This window comes from Mytilus galloprovincialis, chromosome 7 (genome assembly GCF_965363235.1).
Source record: "Mytilus galloprovincialis chromosome 7, xbMytGall1.hap1.1, whole genome shotgun sequence".
NCBI lineage: Eukaryota > Metazoa > Mollusca > Bivalvia > Mytilida > Mytilidae > Mytilus > Mytilus galloprovincialis.
The window spans coordinates 62,193,478-62,200,627 of NC_134844.1; the positions used below are offsets into that span (position 1 = coordinate 62,193,478).

Below are 7,150 nucleotides of genomic sequence, written 5' to 3' on the forward strand. Positions count from 1 at the left end.
ACTAGGTTTAACTTACCACTGAACCTGAAAATGACTGTAATAAGTAAGGAATATGACATTTGTTTAACAGTTGTACCGTTGGGTATATAGTCTTAAGTTTTCCTTTTTCTGGATTTTTGAACTTTTTTTTAATTATGTAGAAATTCGGTTTAATTTTTATCTGTATATATTTCAAGATTGTTGATACTTCATGGTTTTGTTCAGTATTTTTTTTAAAGATATTTTTGTTAGAGTGGAATATGTTATTAATGATTGACCTGTTTAATTGTCATATTGACTTAAACAGCGTTAAACCAAACAGGTCAATGGTATCTATTGAAACTCTCTAACAACGTGTACTTATGTATAATTTAAAATACCGATATATATATTAAGACATTTTTATTGTAGTACCATTTCTATTTTATTGGCTAGTTGCAACAAATCAGATCAATGCTTTAACTTAACCCTTTTGATGTTTGATAACGATCTTGTTATATTAGGAAACCATATTTAAGATTGTGTTATTTTACAAAATATCTTTTCTACTCCTGGAGTCAATTCTACAACCACCTATATACGCTGCTGTTTATATTGAAATCAGTATAATGACAGTTTTATGTTTTCCTTATATTACAACTGTTTGTTCCATTACAATATGTATGTTTAACTTAGTAAACACAAACGCAATGGAGGCTAAATCATATCAAACGACGGGCAGCACTAGAGCTCTGTGGAGTGAAAACATCATCGATGTTGACTCGACGTCAATGATTGAATGTGCACTCTTATGCCTTTCAAATCAGCAATGCTGTTTGGCAAGCTTTTGTACGGGAACATCAACATGCCGTATTGATACTTCAGAGACATGTTGCATTAATACCGAAAACGTAGACGGATGGAAGACTATTCGACGGAACATCTATCGTAAGTTTTAATTTTCAAAATGCTTGTCATAGTTACAAAGTAACACTGAGGTGTTTCTTGTTTCAAACTAATTATTCTAATATGACGACCTATTATCGTCAACCAGTATAACTACAATATATCTACCTTTAGCGCAGACGCAGTAATACGCAAAACTAGGCGGTTCCGCCTTACGACCAACTTGTTTATATTGCCATATATACCCTATTTGCGACACCAAACATGTCAAAAGCCCCTATTTACGAAGGCCAAAATTCAGAAACAATATATTTATCTCTATTTTACATCAAAATAAACAAATAAGTCTATTCTAATTTATTTTATATAGTAAAATTCCATAAAACGATAATTCCGCGAAATAATGTTTTGTCTTCGCATGGCATGAAACAATGTGACGTCACAAGTATGTTTCCGTAAATAAATCAAATGTAAATAGCGGGCGTTTTATAGTTTCGTGTACGCCTCAGAACGAATAAATTACATTGAAAGACAATATTTAGGCGAAAAATGCGATTAAACAGAAATCGTTGAATTATATATAACTAATATCAAAAATGAGAAACAGTATGAAAATAATTCTGTTATAGGTTGAAATACAGAAGAATCTATATGCAAAACTGTATCTCTTCTGTTTTTGCCAGTGTCAAATGTTTGGACAGGCTTATTTTACATGTTACATATCACCGACATTCTTTTATTATTTCATATTTAACATATTTTGCTGATCAGAATAAAATTACCATGTCGGAATGTATGATATATACATCATATATCTTTTTAAAGTGCCAATAACCAGTACAAGATCCATTAGCTTTGGGAATTCCAAGTATTCTATTATTGAAGAGAGTGCAATATGGCAGAAGGCGAACGTAAGTTAAAGATTATAATACTATAACGTGTTATTGTATACCTCAGTATATGTATTAAAAGTTTTAAATCTCTTTTGAAGAGCCAAAACGTTCGAATATAATTTTTGACTGTTTGTTGAAAATGTAGATTTTTGCTTTGCATCTCTACAGTGATAAAAGTGTATATACCAATTTGTCTCGAAATTTAATTCCAACCAACATGCTTTCGAATTTCACATACGAAGCATTTGCATGTCTTAGTACGATCAAACATAACCTTACTTTGTTAATCATCCTAGTTACATGTTCATGTTCATTTGGTGTTCTTGTGGTCTTTGATTTGTCTATAACATTCTTTAATTTACTGTATAGTAAATGTTTGGTAATATCTAATTGACCTGGCTCGATACTCATACATTCTGTTATTATGTTATTGTGAAATGGTTAATTTGTGTAAATTTCATTTGTGTTTTTCTTTGCTAAGGTGTTTGCCTCTTTCTATAGTGATTATGAATATATTAAGATATTTACTGTAGCACCCCTATTTTTGATATTAGCACCACTTATGTCTGTCGGGTTTTTTCATACATTTTTTCTCTATAATTGATTTTTTTCGACTGTTATACAAGCTAAAGGTTAAACTAAATATACAGCCAGATGTTATACAATGTTTTCTACATAGGAAAATGCATGTACCAAACCAGGAGTATGACAGTGGTTATCCATTGATGTGTTTAAATTTTTGTGTCCAAGTAATTACTTGTTTAAAATTTTCCTCATAATTCTGTATATTTTTTTCTAACTTTTTGTCATAAGCCGTTGTTTGTAACTGACAAACAAATTAACTGTGTTGTGACAAAATGAAAAAGCAGAATGCTTTCAAATAAGACAAATTTGCATGAAGATTGATTAAAAATGCGCGTTAGATTTTTTCGATTTTAAAGAATGAAAAACAAACATTTTTGTAATAGCTTTGTTTCGATTAAGGAAAGCTGTAAATGCTTTGGAGGAAAGCTGTTGGAATTGGAAACCTCAGAGGAGAATGAGTTTATAAAGAATGAAGTGAGGACTCTGAATACTGGAGGTGAGTTTCTTCTACTGTTAGTTCAAATATATAACAGCATGATGTCAATTAAACAGGACACCAACATAAAATAAATTAAAAGGTCAGCTCACACACTTCACCACAGTCACATGTGTATACTTTATGCATAACTATGGATCTTTGATTTTCTTTAGTTACATCTTCTGACATCTTACTCGGACTACTCTTGAACTGAATTATAATGTGCGTATTGTTATGCGTTTACTTTTCTGCATTAGCTAGTAGTATAGGGGGAGGGTTGAGATCTCACAAACATGTTTAACCCAGCCGCATTTTTGCGCCTGTCCCAAGTCAGGAGCCTCTGGCCTTTGTTAGTCTTGTACTATTTTTAATTTTAGTTTCTTGTGTACAATTTGGAGTTTAGTATGGCGTTCATTATCACTGAACTAGTATATTTGTTTAGGACCCAGCTGAAGGGCGCCTCCGGGTGCAGACCTGTTGATGACTTTCTGCTATTGTATGTTCTGTGGTAGAGTTGTTGTCTCTTTGGCACATTCCCCATTTCCATTCCCAATTTTATCATCTAAATAAACATGATAAACTTGATAAACGAAATTTGCGTAAGGTAAAACACTTGCTTGTCAACCAAATACAAGAAGAATATTTGGCCATACTCAGTATAACATTATTTGATGATAGTATTTATGCAATTTATTCGATGAAACAACTCATATATCAAAAGAGATGTGCAGTATACAGCTGTGTGACAGCGAACAAAAAGTTAAATAATCTAAAATCGACAATTACAGCGATGCGATCATTAATACATTTGAAAAGTAACAAACCACAAATCACAAAAAAAAAAAAAAAAAATAAAAAAAAAATAAAAAACATTAGAACTTTTCGATTTTAACAATTCAGGTAAGTAAATTTCTGCGTTCGAATATTTACATGTCAATGGACACTTTCATGTTTCAGGCAACACAAGGATAATTCCAGGAATGAAACTTCCTTTTTATTATGTCGACATGAAAATGATCATACTTTATTTCGATGTTAATTCATTTAATAAATATGGCATTGCTTCATTTTCAAATTTTGTCGTTTGTGAATTTCGCAGTGTTAAAATATCAATATTCACACTTATGTTCCTCACTAGATGATACGAAAACCGTTCATCTGAAAAAGATAACACGTACATTGTATAGACGATAAAAAATATATTTCTCTCATTTCAGTCGAAGGATACTGGGTCGGTGGTTACAACTTTAACCATGATCATGATATGGAATGGCTAAGTAAACCAAACCAAGTGATGCCATTTAGTAACATGGAGTCGGGAGAACCAAATTACCCTGCTTTCCAGCCATGCATGATGATTTTCAGAGATTTTGATTTTCGTTGGGGTGATCATTATTGTAGCAGCCAGCTGTCATATATTTGTGAATTTCAGAACCAATAAACTTGACAGGGCCATACATAAAACCAGTACCCTATTAATGATGAGAGTTGCTATTTTTCATGATGATGCTTAAACACTGACTATAATTTAACATGTTTAGACAAGCTACCTTTAAGAGTCTCATATTGCTATTTACTGTTTGGCTGTTTCCTTTAAATTTTATCTGTAACAAATAACTTCTGTGATTCATAATATTTACTGAAACAAAATATTATTCATCACTTATATAAATGTGTTCACACAATCATTATACGTTCGAATTGTTTAATTGTTGAATCAAAAAGTCACATTTAACAAGCTCAATTTTTTAGTGATTTTAATAGTCTTACATTCGAATTTCTTGGTTTAGAAGGGAAGATATCTTATTATCCCCGGCTTAGTATATATCTAGGATTTTGATTGGTTAACGCACGTCGTTAAAAAAAAACCTAGCCCCTGGGTGTTGATAACCCGTATCCCCGGGGAACTTCACGCAAGTTTTCCTTAGTTCCATGATTGCTTCTTGTGAAATATTGAATTCTGTAGATTATCCATGATGTTTGTAATTAAATATATTTAATTCATTAACGAACGTTTTTATCCTATTATGTTGTTCCTTTCAACTCATTTCATTAAACATGTTGCATGCATCACTTGACTGTCACATTTTCAAGGCATGGGACTACTGACCCATGTAAATGACCAACATTGACGTCACACCATATTTGACGTAACTCTCACAACATTGAGCACCAAATTTGACTCAATCCAGTTTCTCTGTCTCTGTATTAAAAACGTCTTACATTTGACTACCTGTAGGGTTCTACCAAAGGTAGTACTCTACACCCCGTTAAAAAATATGCAAAATTTCAAAATTTTAATAAAACTTTTTTAGCGAATGAAAAAAACGTTGTTTTCACGTTACACCTCGTACCCGAATTTCCATAAAACTAGCCCGATTCGGACTAAGACCGGGGATAAATTCGTTATCTACGTTCATATCCGTAGATATGGATATTTTAACACCCTTCAGTACCATGTATACCATTTGGATACGCCTCATGGTGTACTTCGGGGTGTTAAAATATCAATATCTACGGATATGAACGTAGATAACTTATAATCTGATATGCTTGATTTATGCTTAGAATATTTTTCTGCTAGAGATTGTGCTTTGTAAGAAACATATTGAATTGCTGAACTTGTGAAGACAAATAAATTAAAAGCCAGCACTAAATGATTGAGGTAAAAGAATCAGCAAGACACAAAAGATGCAAGTGTTTACGCAGTTGCTCACAACGAAGCTATTAAACCAAGAGTTCCAAATGATTAAGTTGAAATCATCTCTTCGTAAATTTTACGGACACTTTCACGAGTTGGTTGACCGTTATGGAATACAAATGATATCGGAATTGATCCTTCCCTTTCATAAATGTGACCTACCGAATTATACTATTTACTGTATTGTTTTTATTTCATAAACAACACGACGGGTACCACATGTGGAACAGGTTCTGCTTACCCTTCCAGGGCACCTGAGATCAACCCTAGTTTTTGGTGGGGTTCGTGATGTTTATTCTTTAGTTTTCTATGGTGTGTCATGTGTACTATTGTTTGTCTGTTTGTCCTTATAATGTGTAGCCATTGTGTTGTCAGTTTATTTTCGATTTATGAGTTTGACTGTCCCTCTGGTATCTTTCGTCCCTCTTTTACACATCAAATGGAAATTTCATCGTATAACTGATTTATGTATTTTATTGCATATTTCACGAAATGTATGCAAGTGACGACTACATTTTGCATGCAGTTCCTTAAGACAAACATGGGATTATCACTTGCATTTAATTCGTACTAGTTAAAGATAAGTAACTTATATCAAAAGATCATCAAAAATTGAGAGGTATATGTGATTGACATTTTAAATCTTAAATTAAAATCATGTAATGAGATGACATCTCTACCTGAATTCATTTTCGATCACTTATAAGTAATACACTACATTTTTAAGGTAAATATGTCAATTTCCAAGCAGTTATATCAGTAGTTAAATATCTATCATATATGTTTTTCGGCGGATAATAACGTACATCTAACAAAAAAGAACACAATAGGTTTTTAAGTTGAGAACTTCCCGGTAGGTACATTAACATATGTTTTATAGTTATTAAATACAATGGTTATGTAAAGATAGTAATAAAGACATGTGGATACATTATCGTTTATTATGGAGCCAAATCGGAAGCGCGTAGCAATGAGAAGGCATTCTGTGTTTTATATAGAAAACGCATTTAAAATAAAATGTGATGAATAAGGAATATGAATAAGGAAAACAAAATTCTGACTGTTTCATGCTTTTAAATCTGATAAAAACAGCTATGCTTTTAATTATTCCATTTACAACAAACTGTCAGACAAATTTTTTCAAGAGTTATTTCCCATTAACTGATGATTTTTAATATTACTTTAAATAGCAGAAACAAATAATGTGTGTGTTTTATGGTATTATGTTATATATTCATGTAGTTTATGTAAAGATGTTTGTTTTTGTATTGTATTGTTATGTCGGTTAAAATATATCGATTTTATATCATGTCCATTTCACATATACGGAATGTTATTCCTGCTTGCAAAAATTCACGGATCCGTTCAATGTTTTAACTTTCAGAACCAGTTAATATGAGACGAAATCCAATGATTTGTTATGCTTTTGAACGAATATCTAAGAGCAATGTACGGGCATTCTACCAGCTTTCTGATTACTACGAGTAAATGAGGGACTTTTGTACGACTACTTACGCGTTGGTAAAATATTTTCGCATAGCAACCAGTGATACAATGCTTTTCCGTAATCGTGAACACGGAAAGTACACGTTTGTATTCGTAAAGTTCTTGCCACCTGACGTGATATGC

The 7,150-nt window shown here is 32.2% G+C and overlaps 1 long non-coding RNA gene across 1 annotated transcript; it reads left to right on the forward strand.

The window, feature by feature from the left end:
- The first annotated feature begins 487 nt into the window (after positions 1 to 487).
- On the forward strand, positions 488 to 4,418 carry LOC143081852 (uncharacterized). The gene is made up of 4 exons (XR_012980120.1): positions 488 to 906; positions 1,690 to 1,775; positions 2,742 to 2,838; positions 4,038 to 4,418. It is a non-coding gene; the product is annotated as an uncharacterized LOC143081852 (long non-coding RNA).
- Positions 4,419 to 7,150: the final 2,732 nt, after the last annotated feature.